Source organism: Octodon degus, unplaced genomic scaffold, assembly GCF_000260255.1.
Source record: "Octodon degus isolate 3935 unplaced genomic scaffold, OctDeg1.0 scaffold00065, whole genome shotgun sequence".
Classification (NCBI taxonomy): Eukaryota; Metazoa; Chordata; class Mammalia; order Rodentia; family Octodontidae; genus Octodon; species Octodon degus.
The window spans coordinates 3,211,573-3,232,585 of NW_004524641.1; the positions used below are offsets into that span (position 1 = coordinate 3,211,573).

A 21,013-nucleotide genomic window follows, 5' to 3' on the forward strand; every position below is an offset into this window, starting at 1 on the left:
TTTTCTTTAAAATAAAATAACTGATGTCAAAAAAATTGCTCATTAAAAGCTCAGAGACTTCACACTGAATTTTGGGGTGCTGAGTTCTCTAGGAAAATCAGAGGAGCTGGAATCCTGTGTGTTAATAAGTTAAAGGGATGGGTACCTGGCTCCTCTGAGGAGAGCCGTGCTGCAGCTTTCTTGGCCTCCTGTTTGCTCCACTCCTGGCCACCTCACCACCTGCTCTGTCTGTGTGGACACCCTGTGGGTGTGCGCTGGGCTCAGCCCTGGACCAGCTTCAGGAGCCAGCTTGCCCACTGCCTGGCTTCCCGTGGTGGGGTGGGGGGACTGCTGGGCTGCACCCATGCGCTCGCTGACTCCTCTCATCCTCTGCATGTGTACCCAAATATGGCCCCTGGGCATTGAGAAGACAGCAGGAGCAGGACAGCTGCTCTCACCTCCCTGTGCCCTTCTCCAGGGGCAGCTCCATGAAGCTTCATTCCAGAAGCATCCTTCCTGGCTCCACAGGGAAGAAACACCCTTACTTCCAAAGCCGCGAGATGCAGAGAACCTGCACCAACAGGCCCTGTTAAGCTCCCTGCTGCTTATTCCATGAGATGGAGCTCTCTGTGTCCAGTCGCACATGCCATGACTGTGCGCTCTCTTCACCAAACCCTAGCATAAAAATACTCAGCCTTCCCATTTTTCTCTGGCTCTTCATTTCTTAGTAAGAGTCTTGCGTAAAATAAATTTGTTGCTTTTCTCTTGTTACCTACCCTGTGCATGCCTTAGCCTAGTGATGAGTAAGAAAAGAATATTTCCTGCCTACCTGTCTGTGTCACAGACGGGTACCAGGAGATTTAGGGAAGTGTGTCATGATGGCATACAGGGCCCTTACTGATGGCAAGTTGCAAGCTCTGATGAACGTGTCAACATTGGATACTGGAAATGGTACTCAAGGGAAAAGACTTTGTCCACCTTAAGCACCAGTTACTGAAATCATCTTTTTATAAATAAATGTATTAATAAAGCTGGGATCTGAGTAATCTTCCTGCACTTAAATTTTACTTATTTGTTTTGAGATAGAGTCTCACTATGTCGCCAAGAGTGGTCTTGAATTCCCAGGCTCAAGGAACCCTCCTGCCTCGGCCTCCCAAGTAGCTGTGACTAGGAGGGTTCCTTTACTGTACTCAGTTTTCCTGCATTGTAAGTAGTCCTAGAGGTGCTTGTCAGTTACCCAGTATTTGGAAAAGGATGCATTTGAGATACGCATCTTAGACCCCACACGTATGGTGAGCTGAAAACTCAGTTCGACCTGTTTTGTTTACTGAGGTATTTTATCCTCATATTTGTGGGCTTCTGAATTCCATGATTTGTCACTGTTGTGTAAGTGATCGTATTCCTCTACCTTGGCAAAATAAGGTGATTTAGCCCCACTTACAGCAAGGGCCACGGAAGGTGTGAGTTTCCTTATGATGAGGTAGAAGGCCTCGTGGCACTTAGCCTAGCCTGTCCAAGGCATCTGAATTCAACCTTAACCTTGCAACTTACCGACTGACCATCTCAGGGATGTCACCTAATTTCTCTAGGGCAGTTTCTAAAATGAAGATAATATTATGTTGGACTGTTGTGAGGATTAAAGGACAAATACAGAAAGCACACAGCTTAATGCACAGGACCTCGTCTCAGTAAGTGGTGGCTTTCACGAGAATGGTGATGAGGTGTGGTGCTCTTCCCGAAAGCATTTACGGAAGGAAGCTCCCGATTCTCTGGGTCAAGCTAATTATGACCCTATCAAGCAGCATAGCACCTGGATGCGACCGCGGGCAGAATGCGCAGACATGATTGTTTCTGTAGCATTCTCACCCCACACCATGTCATCTTGGCAAAGCACCCAGCAAACTCGTGCTTCCTGGAGAGCCCCAGCAGGTAAGAAGAATGAGAGGGGGAGCGAAAATGATGGCGGTACCAGGGAGAGTGGGGTGGAGGCTCCTTCTCTCTCAGTGTATAGCTGGGAAGGAAATTACCTGGAGGCAGGAGAGAGGGAGAGAGAGGTTTGTACTTCCAGCTGGGACCCTGCTGACTGTGTCTGGGAAGCCAGGGCTTGAATGTGTTTCTGTGATGTGACCTTCTCACAAGCCTAGAGGCTAAATGAGCCTAATTAAGCAAACAAGCAAGCAAACTCGCAACTCCACCTGGGGGGCAGGGCTGGAGATGAAGGGAGCTGCTCAGCCAGCAGGGCTAGATGGCTTTGGCTTTGGCAAGCAGTTCTGGCACATTCTCAGCAAGGTGGGAGCGCAGTCGGAGCCCCTGACACTTGCTGGGCCAGCCTCCCTGCTCCAGAGAGAGCAGCTCAGGGCTGCAGTGAGGGAGGGGTGGTCCTGGCTGGTGAGGGCTTCTGGATGCTTTAAACATTGAAGGCTCCTGCTTCAATGGTTGCTGATGTTCTGTTAATAAAGCTTTGTGAGCCATGTGGCCAGTACGCTTGCAAATGGGAGAGCCGGTGCCCACTTGCTGGGCTCCCTATGTTCGCTGAGGTTTCAGAGTGGCGCTTAAATACTAAAATGCTGACCTGGCTTATTAAAAGGTATCTTGAGGACCAAGTGCAGGTGTAAGAGAGGAGACATGCCTTTGAGGCTTGGATAAATGCAGAGACGACTCCCACCTGAGAGCTCAGTGGGCCCTAGGACTTGGGCCAGAGTGAAAAGAAAGAATATAAAAGCATGGATTATGAGCCTCCCTCCCACTTGCTCTTCTTGGAAGCAAGTTGAACACTCTAGATTGGACTTGGTGGCCCACAGCAGGTCGTCTGTGGGCTTCTCTCCTCCTGTGCCTGGCTCTACAGACAGTGGTGGGCTCGTGCTGGCCATGCTGGATGTCCTGCTTGCACCCTCGCTTTGTGCGCCCAGCGCCATCTTGTCAGGAATGTGTTGTTGGGGCTTCTCCCCGTCTCTTGGATCTGGCCAGAGCGAGGATCAGCAAGAGACTTTGTCTTCTATTGCTCCGTGCTCCTGCACTTCCTGCCCTTGGCTGGCATCCGATGGGCTCCTCATTAAAGGCCACAGCTTTTACCTGGTAGCGCCCTGCTATGCCCTGGATCGAGACCCTCTGGATCTCCCCCAGAGGCCCATGTGGTCCCTAGGTTAGGGCTGCTAGGAGGCCGGCAGTAGAACCTTTAGGAGGTGGGGTCCTGTGGGAACTCTTAGGTCCCTGGGGGGCGTGCCCTCAGAGGGACTCTGGAGTCCAGCCTCTGCCTTCCTGACTGCAGTGGGGGTGGCAACTTGCTCCCCTACAGCCTGCTGCCAGGATGTGTTGCTTCCTCATGGCCCCGAAGAAATGGGGCCAATCAGTTGTGCCCTTCAAACCCACAAGCCAGGCTAAACCTACCCTCTTTTTAAGATGATCATCTCCAGTGTTTTTGTTACAGAAATGAGAAGCTTAACACATGTTCTTTTACAGTTGCAACTCTAACTGACAACTTTCTGGTTCAGAACCTCCTTCTATCACCCTTCAGCATGCAAACAGAGGCTGCAGGGCCCTCAGAACACTTCATCGTATCTACTACCTTTAATCCCGTCCCTCACAGCTTCCCTGCATCTGGTTGGATACCTTCAGACTTATCTCCGTGCCCTCATCATGAGGCCAGGGACCTTGGCGCCCCACCCCACATGACAGTTGCCTTCTACTGGTCTTGCACGTTCCCTCATGCCACCTTCCCTGTCTCTGTCTCACTTTGTCTTTTGGAACCTGTGTCATCTATGGCACTGCTCACCACTCTGTCATGTCAGCCAGAGTTGTGGTGGAGAACTGATTGTCAGAGACTTCTGGTGGAATAGTTCAGGCAAAAAAAGACTTGGCCACCACCAAAAGTGACCTCTGAGCTCCCTGGAGTTTGGAAAGAAGGGTGTGAAGTGAAGCAGAATAAATAACTTTTCTCAAAAATCTGAAGCAGTTGCTTAAAAGTCATATATAGTGTTTTATGTCTCCCTGATTTGGTATACTACTGTTTATTACTGAGATATTTTTCTAAAATTGGTAGAACCAAATAAAGACATAATATAAATTTACAGGGCCAGCCAGATAGCTTAGTAGATTAAAGCGCCTGCTTTGACAGATGCAGTGGCCAGGGGCCAGGGTTTTGATCCCGGGCCTGCTGTGCCAGGCCTGCCCCTGGAGCATGTTGAGACAGTGACTGAGACTGGGTGTGGTGGCACCCACCTGTAGTCCCAGCACGTGGGAGGCTGAAAACAGGAGGATCACTATGAGCCCGATCTGTGTAGTGAGACCCTGTAGACCCTGTACTAAATACATAAAAAAGAACTTTAAAAAAGTAAGATTTATAAGTGAGCATTCATGGCAGAGCACTACAGGAAGGGTGACTGTGTGCCCTTTGCCAGGGAAAACTAAAAGGGCAGACGGTGCATCCTCACAGCGCTGGCTTGCCATACTGTTGGCGTGGTCAGTCACCAAGCTGCTACCTCCCTACCTTGAGTGTGAAGTTCCACAACACCCATCTTTACTTCCTGCCACTTAGTCTATGCAGTCCTTTCAAGCCCTAGTGGTGGATGCACAGCCAATAAAGAATAGTTCTTGAATTGGTGCAAAGAAATGCAAAACAACAGCAAAAACAAAAACACCCAGACATTTATGATTGGAAGAAATTTCAAGGAAGTGGTTGGGGAGAGAGCAGGTTGGGAAGAGCGAATTTAGGGCTGGAGGCCGGGCCTTGGACAACATGAGGGGTCTCATGAGCTTCCCTGCTGTCTGGAGGATTGTTCAACATTTTTGGCTTGGTAGCTGGAAGAAACAAAGCATGTCATGGCTTGGAAGGCATCCAAGAAAGCTAAGAAGAGTCCATAGATAATGACCTTGGTGCTGGCAGGGGATACGGTGGGCCTGCAAAGAGATTACGCTTTAAGCACCTGGTTCGCTGACATGACCATTGCCAACACCAGACCTGCTCTCCGAGCTCAAAGGGCTCCAAGAGCCATTTATTTTCTGCTCTCTGTAACAGTTCCCCTGCATATGCCCTGATAAATGAAACAAAGGGAAGAAATAGAATTTTCATCTACAGCTTTCCAAACAATACTAGCTACAGCTTTGCAAAAGAGGCCAAAATAAGCAGCTGTCATGCATCCATCAAATCCAGGACTCTCCCAAGTATTAAATCAATTCCGTCAGAGCAGTTTTATTGCTGATGGATGAATGGATTGAGGGAGATGCGTAGCTTTAAAAGGGCTTGCCATTTGGAGTAGAAAACCTGCGGTGCGGCCCAGTGGCTTGGCGTCATTATTTCCAAGCTGAACACTATTTACCGGGGAGACTCCAGTTCCGTTGCTCCTGGGCTTACTTTGTTGGATTGCACTACTTTAAAAGTATTTTACTTTTCATGAACTTAAAATCAAATTTGGAATATTTCTGTGATTCTGGTGGGTTGCAAAGAGCCATAGTCACTCACTCACAATCATTCTTTTTCAGGCCAGGGTTTGGCCTAGCTTTTAATCTTTTGGTGGCTATCGCAGAAAGAAGAGTATCTGGATCTGAGTTGTGATAATTATCTTACTGTTTCTTTTTTTTTTTTTTTTTTTTTTTTTGCAGAACCGGGGATTGAACTCAGGCCCTTGCGCTTGCCAGGGAAGCACTTATTCCACTGAGCCATCTCCCCGGCCTCTTACTGTTTCTTGAACTCTCAGGTTGGCTCTTTAAACGTGGGCAACACATTGGACTCTTCATCTTAATTTCTTTTTCTTCAAATTTAAGTTGGACAAAATGAAAAACTGGGCTCCATTTTTGGTACTAAGCATGACCCAGCATGGGTAAGGCAGAGGTTGTGTTTATTTTCTGGAAATATGAGGTTTAACTTGATTATTTGTTTTCTTTCAGCTATCCATCATGCTTGGGTAATAAGTGGGTGGATTCTGTGACTTTGTTCAGAACACATGAGAAGTGGCCTCTAGCAAAATCAGTTGAGGACAGTGATCCAACCCAGCTAAGAAGCTAAAGTACCCTAACTTTCTGTGTCTCTAGGGGAGAATTCTGCAGTAGGTGTACTTTTGGGGGACTGACCAATGAGTAACAGTTGCAGAAACCCCCATCCCCCAACTATCCTGTGTTCTTATAAAATAACTTTCTTCAAATTCATTTCCAATTTATTATCATTAAAGTAGCATCAGTGTACTTATTGAACAAATTCTAGTGTGGGATAGTTTGGGTGAGCAGAATTTCCCAGTAAAATAGTTGTCCTTTATGGAGGTCTTTGGATTAGCTACAATGCTGTTCATAAAAGCCAAAAGGCTTAACCCCTCTATCCATGGTAAACACAGAAGTGTTCGTTATTCTACTTTGAGAATGCTAGAAGGTACTAGTCAGCTCCCTGAAGATAGTTAGAAATAAATGAGCTTGTGTGAAAGTAGACAAAGGAGAGGGGTTTCTCATTAGAGAAATTGGCAAACGTGAACATGAGCTACTTTGGGAAACTACGCAACTTTATTCTAAAAAGACCTTTAAAAATGTGGCTAGATTCTCATTGCGCAGTAGTGTATTTGTTTTATTGACAGAAAGGAATGGACTGCAGCAGATCTTTTCCATCTGTGCCCAGGGAGACTTCTCAGGGTGGGCGGGAGAAGGCAAGGTGGAGGGTCAGGTGCTGAGACAGCGTGGCCACGTCTCTGTCTCCAAGGCATGAGCTGCTGAACCCAGAAAAGAGTTAGGAAACTCTCAGCTATATGCTTAGTTTAAGATTCAGAGGAGAGATGATCAGGAGGTCAGCATTAATGGATGAAAAACATTGAAAAATAAACTTTGAAGTGAGAACATTTCTTCAGATAGGGAGGCTAAAGGGACTGGTTTGAGTGCGTGTATGTTATAGGTCTGTGAAAGGCCCGCTGTCTGTGGCTGATGGTGGGCACTTAGTATTTTCTGAATAAATGTGTGCAGAGGAGAGCATATATAGTGAACAAGAGACATTTCAACATATTTGTTATATAGGGAAGGAGTCAATATATATCTTTTTTTGTACAAAGTATGAGATAATGAATGTTTTAAAAGTATGACTTTGTGAATCAGACTGCAAAATGTACCTTCTCAAGGCTGCTGTGATGGAGACATAGATAATATATAAGTGGATGGTTTTGGTTGTGTTCTAATAAAACTTTATTTGTAGAACAGGTAGCATGTTGGACTTGGGCCTGGACCATCATTTGTTGGCCATTGGTACGGAGTCCAGAAGGGATCAGCTCTTTCAGCTCCAAGGCATATCGAAGTTAATCACAGTGAATCACTGCTCAGTGTGAGCAGTATCAGGAGTAGTGGCTTATTGTTGTATAAACATTTAGTGTAGAGGACCTAGACTTTTATTTCAGAGTAGCTGAAAAGAAAGCAGCCACATGTGTATGTTGGCAAATGTTCATCTCACATTGCTGTCATGTTAGCAAAGTTTCCTTTCTGCTTTTTAAACTCTTAGACAGTGCTGCTGCATAATAAAATACTGAAAAATATATCTTTCAGAAGAAGCGTAATTTAGGAAAAGCTTTGTGTGCTATAGATGTGAGTTATTTTTAAAAACATGGGATTAATTCTCTTTCCCTTTTCTCCCAGAGGTAGAAGGAAGACACCAAAAGGGGGGAACTGAAGAAGTCAGAGTGCTAACCCAGGTACTGCGATGTGAACAAACTCAGGGGGTTGCACACATTCCTGGCAGAAGCAGAGATGGCTGACTCATAAATCAGCAGGGATTTTGTGACTGTTTCATATACTATTAAGCTCCTGTCTTTGTGGAAACCTCACCATATTTATTCTTATTTTGCTCTGCCTTTATTTCTGTCTCTTGTCCATCTTCTCCATTTCCCTTCCTTCCATTCCCTTCTTTCATCTTTTTCTCCTGTCTGTTTCTCTTTCGCTCTCTGACACACACACACACACACACACACACACACACACACCACATTAACTAGTCACTTTTGTTAGTTTATATATTATTATATTTCAGTAGTTTTGATTGTGATAACTGCATTAGTTCTAATTTGAGCTGTTTTTTTAAAAATAAAAACATTATTTGTTTTTGAATAGGAATGATAAAAGGAAACGATCTTTATGATGATTGGACTTGAGATACAAAGTTATCAACTTTACCTACAGACCCATTAGCATAGTTTAAACAAATCTAGGCCACTGTAACATTTCAGGGCATAACATTTTTTTCTTTTATTTATTTATTTATTTATTTTTTTTGCGGAACTGGGGATTGAACTCAGGCCCTTGCACTTGCCAGGGAAGTGCTTATTCCACTGAGCCATCTCCCCAGCCCCAACATTTTTTTTCTTTAGCAACTATACCTAGATAAGAATAAATTTTATTTATGCAATTGTTTTAAAAACCATCTTATACATAACAAATAGCTAATTCATATAAACTTTCACGATTAATTTTGCCAACTACCTGGAAACTTAAGTTTAATTCTGTGCAAGTGTTGTAGATTTTACCTCAGTTTTTACATTTTAGAAAGATAAAGAGCTGGGGCTAGAAAGAAACTTATCTGACAATGTGTCTTTATTTTTATTCTATTTTTTTTTATTAATAATATACTTAAAACTTAGGTAAAAAGAATTTGTCCATGGGACATATTCATAGGGATTTTGGGGCATTGGGGGTTAGATCTAGGATGTCCTTGAAAGGCCTCTCGTGTTCAGATGCGGGCTTTGGGAAGGTGGCTGGGTGGTGGGGCACCGTACTCATCTGTGAGTCAATCTGTGGATAAGTTCAGAGCTAAGTGTGCTGGTGAAGGTGGGGCGTGGTAGGGGAGGGGAATCCTTCAGCATGTGGCCCAGAGAGAGTATCTCCCGCCTTGCATCTTCTCCTTCCTGGCAGCCATGGTGGGAGCAGCTAGGCCCTTCCACCATCTTGGTCTGTTTTGGAGCCAGCTGACAGTGGGCTATAACTGTGAGCTAAAGTGAACCTCTCCTTGCTGAAGTTGTGGAGTCAGATATTTGTCCCAGCAACAAGAAAGTGACTAGGACAGAGTGTCTTTCTCTATACTAGGTTGGCCTGAACTTTCACAAAAACAAGGATTTCTTGGTGGAAGGCTGGTGGTTCAGGTAGAGGCCATGTGATTAGGCCTCATTGTGGCACCCTACACTTATTCCTGAATTTAACCCTTCTCTGGTAGAGTGATGTTAGGGAGGCTCTGCCATGGCTTGTGTGGGGGACTGGGGCCCTGAGTTTCCATGACAGCGCTTCTCATTATCTTAGCCATCTTAGTAAATGAAAAAAAGGGACATAGCTTCTGTTCTGTGACATACGATGGTTGCCAGTGGGCGGGTATCTGAGGATTCTGAACTTCTAGCACGTCACTGTACTAGCACTCCTGAGCCTCACTACTTACGCTTGCATTGTACATTTTAGAGGATTAAACATGGATAGAACAAAGAACATTCTTCTTAGATAATGTGAAATACAATTTTTCTTTTGATGTTGCTGTGGCTTGAAAATTTATGTCTGTTCCCGAATTCATGTGGAGACTCAACTCCCCTTGCAACAGTATTAAGAAATGGGGCTCTGCTCTTATGAGTGGATTAGTGCCTTACAAAGGGTTGATGGAGTGAGTTCCTCATTCTGTCCCTTCTGCCATGGGAGGGCTTTGTCCCTTCTGTACTATTCAAGGTGCTATCTTGGAAGCAGAGTAGACTCCATCAGACTTAAACCTACTGGCTTCTGAATCTTGAACTTCCCAGACTCCAGAACCAAGAGAAAGATCTTTTATAGATCACTCAACTTTAGGCATTTTGTGATAGCAGTGCTGTATCAGCTTTTTAACCTGGGGACCAAATGACTGGCATATACAACTCAAAAGAGAGAGTGGCTTATTTGCCTCATGACTTTAGAGGTTTTGGTCTAAGGCAGAAATGTCATGGAGAAAGGTCTTGGTGAAACAAAGCTGAGCACTCCATAGTGCAGTAACAGAAGACAGGGGAAGAACACTAGCTAGAGACACACCCTCCAGCACATGCCCAGGGACCTACTTCCAACTGAGGTTCACATCCTAACAGCATACTGAGCTATGAACATTGGAGTACAGTTCCACTGATGAGTATTGTACCCCTGTAACCTGACTCCCTCTCCAGGAGCATCCTAACCCAATCCAACTGACAACTGAAATTAACTGATGCACAAATTGATTAACATATATAAAAGATTTTTGTTGCTTTATAGTGTTTCAGGGATCACTAGAATGCAGAATTGTGAAGCCAGACAAATGGATGTACTGTATAAATATTGAATGACATTTATATTGACTTAGACCTAGAGGAGAGCAATTGTTATGGTTTATGTCTAGATGTCCCCCAAGGGTGTCATGCACTCATAGATGGGACTTGTACTCCTCTACTGTGCTACTTCCTGCCTTCCAGCCAGCCTGACCAGACTAAAAACTTAAGCCAAAGTCAACCTCTCCTCTTTTAAGTTGGAGGTATCATTTTTCCTACTGAAGAGAAAGTAACTAAAACAGTGATATAAAATATTTTAAAACAAAGGTTGCAAGTAGGTTTTTTAAAAGTGAAAAACCAGTTTATTGAGAACTCTATTCATAGGGCTGGTGAGATAGCTCAGTGGACTGAATGCCTGCTTAGGCAAATACAGGGACCAGGGTTTGATCCTCAGCATCACATGCCTGTGCTGGCCCTGCCCCTAGGGCATGCTGAGCTGGCCACTGAGACCAGGCATAGTGGTGCACACCTGTAATCCCAGCACTGGGGAGCCTGGTCATGCTATAATATACCATATATCAAATATTGTCAGGAGGATCACTGAGTCTGAGCTGCTGAGTAAGACCCTGTACCAAATACATAAAAAACAAACAAAACAAAAAACAAACAACTCCCCCCCCCCAGTCATGGTAAATTTCCCCAATTCAGACATTTGGGGACAGAAGACTTTTTTTCTCATACTATCACTGGCATTAGCATGTAGCAAGTAAGTTTTAACTTACCAATCACTGCTGAAGAAGTGGTGGGAATACAGTGCTAAAATAAGATAAGTTCCTAAATCTTACCCAAATTTAGAAGAAAAGAGCAATTTATGCTATCTGACATAGGCACAAGAAAGGGGCAGTGACCACTCTGTGTAAAAAGGATTTGTTCCAAATTTTGCATCTTTTATCTTCTCTCTCTCTCTCTCTCTCTCTCTCTCTCTCTCTCTCTCTCTCTCTCTCATATCCCTCCTTTATCTTTTTTCTTGTTTCTGTATTTTAGGGAAGAGTCCACAGGGGGTTCAGGGTCTCACTACTAGCTTGGGCTCCTAGTGATTCTCCTGTTTCAGTCTCCCGAGAGCTGGGATTACAGGCATGCACCACCATGCCCAGTCTCAATTGCCATCTCAGCACGCCTGGGGGTGGAGCCAGCATAGCAGGCCTGGGGATGGAACCTCCGGCCCCTGCACCTGCTTGCAGGTGCTTTAATCCACTGAGCTATTTGGCCGGCCCTCCCCCCTTATCTTCTATTTCCTTTCTATTATCCAAGAAATGAAAAATTATCAAGAAAAAGGAAAGATTATATTCCTTCAGTATCTGCAAAAGGAAGTTGCAGTAACATTGCAGCAATATGGTGGCAAGATGACTTTAATAATGAGAGTAATACACAGTCAAATCTACCAACCAGGTGAAGATGTATCTCTGTGGTTTGCTAAAATTGTTGGTGATAAAGTAGGGGAAGGAATGTTACAAGTATTTCTATCCTGTGTGTTTGTAAGTTTGAAGTGGCACAGAAAGTTTATTAGGTAAAGTGACTGAAAGTATGTTCAACTGATAGAGATGTATTGGATGAGACTAATGCTATGCATACAGACCATTGGGACAGCAACTCCAGTATTATGCTCCCAGGGTGTAAAGTTGCACAATGGTAAACATGTGTGTTATGTTTTACTAAGATTACTGGGGACTGATTAGGAGGCAGTTGAATAGATGTCCTGCCAGTTCCTGCTGTGTGGCTTTTGTCTCATTTATATAGTTGACTCTTCGGAGGCGGACTTTTTAGGACACTGTGCCAGCTACCTATAAATTACGAATGGTTCTGCATGGAGAACTCTGAAGTTACAGAAAGTGCTTAGTACCCACAGAGCCACCTCTTTTGATTTCATCTGTCTATCTGTCTGTCCACCTGAACATTAATCTATGGTATCTTCATATCTCTAATCTGTTCATCCATCTATGCGTCCATCCATCTCTTATCTCAGAGGAAATTGAATGCAAAGAGACTGTTATAGAATTGTTGGGGATTCACTTAAGAATCACTTAATGAGGGTGTTGCAAGTGTTCATAATAATGTAATAAGTTCTTAATAATAATAATAAGTGGCAAAGGAAATGGGTTCAGACACATTGATCTCGATGGTCTGTTATATCCACAGTTTGGTAGAGAAATCACTCATTTGCAGATTGAGAATGTCTTCATTGGAGATACGTGATATAACCAATAAGAACAGTCTCCCAAGTCATACTGGGTTTGAGCAATAATAGACATATTTCAATCCCCCAAGACTGTATTTACGCAGAGAATAGTAGCAATGGCCTCTCATACCCAGAATCTGTGCATTGAAGAGGCCCACAGTGCACATTTAAACAGCAGACCATGGCCTGACTTCAGGGACAGTGAGCTGTGGCTTGAGTCTCGTCGAGAGCTACCAGGCGCTTCCCCTCAGCCAGCAGTAATAGCTCCAGTGGAACCCTTACACACTTAGGAGCTTAGTGCAACAGGCAAAGTGGAATGGATGCATTTTCCTCTTTATTTCAATGGAGCTGTTTTATCTTCTCTGCCTTTGAAAAGCTTATTTCTAAGGCATTAAGTAAACAGAAGGATTCATGTCACCCCCACCCCACTGGAAATCTAAATTCAGAATGAAAGTTTAAATCCATACTAACAATGACATTCAAAATTGAGTCATGCTATAATATACCATATGTCATATATTGTCAAATACTGCTTTGGTTTGCAGACAAAATTAATATAAGCTAGCCATTAGTTGTATGATATATGGTCCAGGAACCTTTAATATAACAAAAGCCAACTAATATTTATCTCTAATGTGCTATAATCTTTTTTCACATCACAAGGCATTAACAAAGGGTATATTCTTTAATGTTACACTCCCATGGGTTTATTTGAACTTTTTTCCAGTTTAATTAGCTTATTCATTTTAATTAAGGTACAGTGCAACATTTACATGGTGTTTAATCTGAAAGTAAATCCTGTTTTCTTAAAAGATTAAGTACAGTAATAAATATAAAATAATGGTGGTACTCATAAGACTGGTACTTTGGCTACATGAACAACTTCTGGAGGAAGTAGTAGGAACACAGACTTTGCTTTGTATTCTTTTTCCAATAGTCTTTCATAAACTAGCTTTCCAATGAATGAAGAGCTTCCCCCAAAGCCATACTGCCCCGTGCATGTTCACATCTTTTGAATCTGAGGCCAAACTCCCAGCGCTGCTGCAGTAGCCCCATAGTCTATGCACCTGTCCCAGGCCCAGGTCTTCTTGATCAGCGATTCTGAGCTGTTCCTACAGAGAAGCATGCCTGCTGTCTGCACCCTTCACTACACCAGCGCTAGCTTTTGCCTACGGCCTCTCAGTGTCTGTGCAGACAAGGTGCATAGCAGGAGCTCTATATTTCAGTTGCTTAATCGCCTCAGCAGTGATGATTTTCTCCTCCACTCTGACTTAACCTCTTCCCTCCATGGCCACACCCTAGGCTTGTCCTTCATGGACTCTCTCGAACTTGTCATTCTTTCATTGCTACTTCTGCTCCTTTCCGTTTCTGCTCTAGTAGTATTTCCTTGAGACCTCCTGTCCAGGACCTCTCTGTCTCCTCTTGTTGTAATTTTCTTCCCAGTTCACTCACATTTCTTGGTCTCTCTCACCTGTTTCCTGCAAGTTCCCTCAGTTCCCTGGCCCTACTCATTCCATGCGACATCTGCGCTGGATGAGCCCAGCTATTCATCTCCCTTGCCTGTCTCCATCCTCAAGTGTACCTTTCTCATCATCCTTCAAACATGCTTTGGTATGTCCATCTTCAGAGTTCCCCTAACACTGCCTGCCTCTCAGTTGTCTACTCAGTTTCCAAGAAAGCTTTGTATCTTTATTTGCTTCACTTCTTCACCTTTTACTTATTTTTTGATTAGTTGCAATTTGGTTTTCTGTTTCACATTTCTACCGGCCTTCTTCTTGCTAAGGTTATTGGCTGCTTGCATCAAATTTAACAGACATTCTTCAGCCTACGTCCTATGCTGCTACACGGCAGCATTTGTCAGGGCTGTCATTTCTTGCCACTTTGAAATACTTTTCTCTTGTCTCCAATGACACCTAACTTGCCTGCTGTATTTCTTCTTCTCTGGTTTTCTTTCCAATCACGTCTTAGAAGTCTTCTTTCCAAACTCTAATTAGAATACTTCACTGCTAATCCTGCTCTTATTTTCTCTTAGTCCGTCTATATGCACAACACAAATCTATGCAAAGACTTGTGAATGTTCATGCAGCTTCATTCACTATATGCACAAGTTAGAAACAACATAAAACTCACCAACAATTACATGGGTAAACAAAAATATGTGTATCTATACAATGGAATGCTATTTAGCAATCAGAATGAATCAACTATGGAAACATCCAACACTATATTAATCTGTATACATAATGCAAGTAAAAGAAGACACGTGAAAGTGTGTATATACTGTACAATTCCATTTATTTAAAATTCTTGAAAATGCAAGCTAACCTATAATGACAAATAGCTGATCATCATTGCTAGGGCAGTGGGAGGGATAGACTGTGCAGGAGCGTAAGGAAACCCTTTAGGATGGTATGAATGTTTGCATCTTTATCGTGAGGACAGTTTCATAAGTGTACACATTCATCACCTCTCATGAAACTGAACACATTAAATGGATGCAATTTATTGTAAGTTACACCTTGGTAAAGTTGATTAAAATCTATATGCTGAAAATTCTTGCATTTATGTCTTTGAGATAGATCTCTCTAAGAGCTTTGACCCAATTGTTTCCTTGATATAGCCATTTTTATTTACTTATTTTTGAAGGCAGGGTCTTGCTATATAGTACAGGCTGGCCTTGAATTCATTGTGCAGCCCAGGCTGGCCTCAAACGAGCAGTGATTCTCCTGCCTCAGCCTTCTGAGTGTTGGAACTACAGGCATGCATCACCATGCCTGGTACCATTTTGATATTTCCTAGAATTTCTTTTTTTCCCCCGTATTTTAGGGAAGGGTCTACAGGGTGTCCAGGGTCTCACTACTAGATCTGACTTGTAGTGATCTGCCTGTTTACAACCTCTAAAGAGCTGGGATTATAGGCATGCACCACCATGCCCAGTCTCAATTGCCATCTCAAAACACCCTGGGGGTGGGGCCAGCATGACAGGCCTGGGGATGAACAGCCCCTGCACCTGCTTGCAGGCACTTTAATCCACTGAGCTATTTGGCTGGCCCATAGGAATTTCAAACTTCATAATTTGTTTAAAATGATCCTTGGTTTTATTCTTCACAGATTCTCCTGGCTGCAGTAAATTTCTGTCTAATAGATATCTCAGAATACAGTGGCTTAAATAAAGTAGAGCATTGTTTCTGTATCAAAGGACAGTTGAAAGCTAGGCTAGGAAGGGACATTAGGGTGACCCTGTCAGCTCCTGGGCTCCATTTCTGGGTTCCGAGAATGCTTTATTTCTCATCCTGTCCCAGGCCGTGGGAGCAGGGAGAGGGTCAAATCAGCATCTGCATCTTTCTCTCTAGGGCACAACCCAGAAATGCTAAATGACCATTGTTCACAAAAGAACAGGCTGGGAGCTGTTGTTTTTGTGCAGCTGTGTGTTCAGATGAAACGTTTGTTTCTGCAGTAGAAGCAGAGAACAAGGACTCTGGCTTTCTCTAGGATGCATGGGACCTGGGCAAACATGTTTACAGGGACCCCTGTCTATCTATGTAATATAATTTCAAAGGTATTCTAACGTCCATAGGTCTGTGTACAGTGATTTATTGGTGAGGATTTAGAATAATGGGTACAGGAGAGGCACTTGCATATTTATATGTTGTCTAGTCAGTGCACATATCCAGGCATCTCTTCATGTTCCTTATTGTCAGTTGCATTGTTTCTGGCTAATTTTGTATCTACCGTGCAAGAAAAATGTAGCAACCCTGTTATTATTCACAATGACATGGCTCTTCAGAACTTTTTGCATCGAAACAGTATAGATCTTCTTGCCACTGCAGTACCCTAATGTCATTTATTTTAATGCTGGTTATATCATTACTCATGATACTGCATCGTTTATCTACCTGACCAGCACTGACTACTGGCTTCCAATGACTCTCTCAAAGATTGTCATTGGGCCTTCTTTATGGATAACTGTGAAGGCAAGTCTGAGCCAGAACATGAAGGAAAATGCAAACAACCATTTTCTTGTAGCTTTACATTTCTTAGTCTTAAATTTACAGCATATGCACAGGATAACACATCTTCCAAACATGTCTTTTCTTGAGTTCTTTAGGCTGGACTCACTGTTGGCAGACTGCGATCTCTTATAATGTCAACTATACTCTTGCAGGGTGTGGAAGAGAGAGATCAAGGCCAGAGTCATTTACTTAAGGAATGTCCATCCAGGAACAGCTCAGAATGACATAGGAGAGCATGCCATCACCACACCCACTGGGCATCAGGGGAGGTCCTGTTGCCACTGGGGGGCATGGGCCTTGAAACCCTCAGAGAAGAGAGTCAGGCCCCTGTGTTGGGTGGCTTGAGCAGCTTTCTTTTCCTCACTGGCACAGGCCCAGGGATGTAGACATCCTGGGAGAAGCCACCAGACACATTTTAGCCTATGACCTTTTTCTTCAGAAGATAGCCTGTTGAATGGGATATGGTGATCTCATCCTTCATCTTCCAGCTGCCTTTGATGACCAGCATCCATTTCCCTAGAGGAAGGCAGAGAAGCTTCCAGAAACAAGTTCACTAAGTTCTCACAGTCACGATTAAGGTTGGTAGTGGTGACTAGACATTTCTCTGGACTCTTCTTCTCAGTCTACATTTCCAAAAGTGAAATTTATCAAACCACTCTAAAAACAGAAAGCTTCTTTTTCTCTTTCTAGAAGTCCTGTCCAGATTGGGCCCGCTGAAATCATGGCTATCATCAATCTGTAGCGGACCACTTGCAGTTCTAGGACCACCACTCCAGGACTCAGCACTTTCCATCTGGTGGTGGCCTTACAGTTTGGAGTATAAAAGGATCTGTTGATGTCAACACAACAAAGCTGATGAACTTCATATCTGTTGCATTTTACAGTCATATCATGGTACAGCACAGCTACATTATGGAGGGCTGATAGTTTTCTCATTTTAAGATGAGCAAAATGAGGTGCAGAAAAGTAACTGTCTGAAGTCTGTCTAGTTTTAAAGACCTCCGCATTTCCTCTTCAGCTGTTCTCTCTCCAAAAGGGAACAAAACATAGTTTATGCATTTTTTGCCGAATCTATGAGGAACTGGTTTGAACCAGCCAGTGTCAAATTCCTGTCATTTAGACAAGCTCTTGTGAGCTGCAAAAGAAACTGTACCTCCTTAGGAAAGTAAGATGGACACTGCCCAGCCATCTGCTTGGTTGGCAGAGGATAATTTAGGCTGGCTTTATGGCTGAGGGATATGGAGCAGGGCATGTCACTGGCCAACAGTACCCCTGGCAATGTGACATGGTGACAGAGTGACTTCTAAGCAGACAAATGGCTGTCAGTATCATAGAGTCCATGGGGGAAGATGTAATGAATAATATACATTTTGAACAAAGGGAATATGGTACAGTCTTGACATCCATATAGATCCAGTGGTGGAAGAAGACTCCCTTTAGACCAGCATCTCTGCTAGGTATCAGGCTAGGGAGTGAAGTTAGAGCAGTAAATAAAGAGTAATAATAAAATGTAGGATAGGAAGACATGAAATAAGTCTGAATGCACACATTTAATTACAGTTGTGATACACTCCATTCTGAAAGTAGGGTGGCCTTTGATAGCACATAGTAGGGGGTCTGAGTCTATGTGGGAATCAGGTTAGGGAGGGCTCTCCTGACAAGGACACACATATGACAAACCCTATGGGGTGTTCATTATGGGTGCTCTAGGTTGTCCACCAAACAATTTTTTCCTTTGCCTCTTTCTTCCCTCGAGAAACCCTTCCATCCTCTGCTTCACTTTCGATTTTCACTTACCTACCTTCCTATATCCAGCTGTGTGCTTCAGGGGAGATGTTCCTGGGATTTGAGTCCTGGTAGACCAGTCCCTTGCTGTGGGTTGGTTGGGGTGTGATTATGGCACGTGATTGGTTAGGGCATGTGTTAAAAATTTGGCAAGACAAGAGGGAAGTCTGCTAGAAGCCTTTGGGGGGAAACTTTCCTCATTCTTTATAAGGAAGAGGTGGCCCCTTGTGCTTCTGAATATTGTTACATTTGATGACTTTAAATGCAGCATGCTTAAATACTTTAAGGCAGAGAAGAAAGCTGGAAAGAATCTAGATTCTTGTTGGCTTCCTTAACTGTATAGATCAAGGGTGGAGCACACCTGGCTTTAAGACTACTAGTCCATTTCTCATTGACTGAGCCAGTTGAGTTTGGGTTTTTGTTATTTGCATATTATTATTATTATTATTATTATTATTATTATTATTATTATTTGGTTCTGGAAATTGAACTCAGGACCTTTCACTTGCCAGGTAGGTGCTTGTGCCGCTGAGCTATATCCCCTGAAGTTTCTGTTACTTGTACCTGCAAATATAATGAACTATCCAGGTAGAGAATGTGCTTGGGGAGGACTATCAGATGGAAACAGGAAGTGATCCCTTGTTGGCTAGAGAGTGGAGAAGAGGCAGGGAGGAGGAGCAAGTAGCAGGGGCCAGATACCGTTGTTCTTGGACAACAGCTAATTTACATTTGGGCTCTTTACAGCCACATTCAGCCTTGTAACTTTTCGTTTGTTTTCAGTGACTCCAACAAAATGGTAGTTAATTCTTACATTTACTGTTGTATAGTGGAGAATAGGAATAATTATGTACCTTGCTGCTCTACAATATTAAATTTACTGATAATCACTCAATTCTTTAATTTACCTGGCTCCGTACAAACGGCCTGATTTCTATGCTGTTAGTTTCGATATTGCTGCTCTTGGGCTTGCTGTTCAATGGGGCTGCCTGAGGGTTTCCCAGTCTCATAGGCAATTGAGTCCAATCTTTAGCACTTATCTGTTTTGGGTAATAGCTTAGAGAGTAGTTATTCTAGTTGAGTGGGCTATAATGAAACTAAAGATCTTAAAAATGTTTTGTCTAGGGATTTAAAGGAGAATCTAAGAAAAAAAACGTGATGAAGGAGGACTACAGCCCAGTGGATCTTGTGGAAGAGTTCCCACGTGGCCCCAGGAACTGGAAGGGGCTCAAGGAAGACGTGAATCCAAAATATAGTTGCTGGTGTGTGGTTCTGATAAGCAAAATCAACTTAGACAGAGACCCACCTTGCCCTTTGTCATCAACTCTTTGGCGCTTGTAGGACTAGAGCTCATTTCCTATCAGGGACCCATTCCAGCTGTTTGTATCTTTTGACAGAGGCATGAACTCTGGCTTCCCATTATAGTGTGGGGTTTAGGACTCAGGCTTTTGAACCAGCCATCACTCAGCAGCTGCCTGGCCTAGAGCATGTGATTTAACTTCTCCAAGCTAGTTTACTCATCTGTAAGATAGTAATGATAATATGTCTCACTTCCAGACATTTTGTGAAATTCAAATGAAGTGATCTATGATAAGCGCTCAATCTAGGACAGATTTCAACCTATGATAGCGATGTGTATTTACAATCAGTGTTATTTATCGTGATTTCCATTGGTATTTGTAGGCTGGGTTCCAGTTCTTCTATGAATGCAATACAGAGGTCCCTGCTGCCTTGGCAGTTGTCATGATTAATACGGTGACACAACACAACTATTACTGAGTCATGTAGCAGGCTCCACACCAGGGCCAGGGAACCTAAGAAAGAAAGCAAACAGAAAACAGAACAAATCAAAGGAACTAAAACTCCATTGGTCTTATCATGAGCATTTGTTTCTCACAGTCAAGTCAAGTTTGAGAATAGGACTGTGACTCAGTCTTTCTCTTAAAAACTAGGATCATGAAAATCTTTGTAAAAGTTTCTTTGCAAGAAATACTTAATAATTTGATTTGTGTTCTTTGATAGCTAGGTTAAGCCACCTAATCTGCAGATTCATTACAAGTGCCTCATATTCAGAGACAATGATTTTTTTTTTTTGTTGCTGTTTTTTAAAGTATGCGTGAAATCTTCTGGGAAGTCTCCAGCATACACACAGCCCTGAGCAAACCGTGCTTGCAAAGCCAGTCATTTGTTTTACTTGTGCCAGAATATTGAAAGTTTGCCTGGTGCACATTCCCTGAAATCAAAATGACTTATTCTCAGGCTTCTTTTGCTTTTGATCCTGCTGCAGGATGGTGTGTTTTCCTAATGATGCAGAATCTCTCGTTAAGTTCAGGAAACAGGATATAAGGATAAGTCAATTGATTCAATTTATGGACATAATAAAACGGTCCCTATTACCTTCAGCAGTCAAGGCAAGACAAGGTGAAACACAGTGTTGTAAAGTTATTATGACAAAATAGTTTAGTATTTACCTGACCAAATAAAGTGAAAATACTGCATTTATTTTTGAAGCGGCATTTCAGACATTATGACCTAAAATTAATAGTGCTAGACGATCATTTATCCTGTCGCACAGGGATATTGCAGAGTTCACTCAAAGCCAGGAATATCTGCTATTAAATCATGGCAAACTAAAAAAAAATTTTTTTGAAGTATTTCCTTGTGTCTGCTCTATGTCTACTGTTGGCCCCACTGAGCCAGTGTTAACAGCTAAGGCATTTCTTTTTCCATCTTGTAATATAATTAAAAACAAATTTAGAAGCAGAATAAATGTTTTGTATGTTAGAGCTCTGGTAGTTTTGGGG

General features: G+C 43.1%; 1 long non-coding RNA gene across 1 annotated transcript in view; it reads left to right on the forward strand.

The window, feature by feature from the left end:
• Positions 1-7,632, forward strand: part of LOC111817635 — a 38,707-nt gene extending 31,075 nt beyond the window's left edge. The window contains exon 4 of the long non-coding RNA XR_002821783.1: positions 7,578-7,632. This is a non-coding gene — a long non-coding RNA (uncharacterized LOC111817635). The remainder of the gene's footprint in view (positions 1-7,577) is intronic.
• Positions 7,633-21,013: the final 13,381 nt, after the last annotated feature.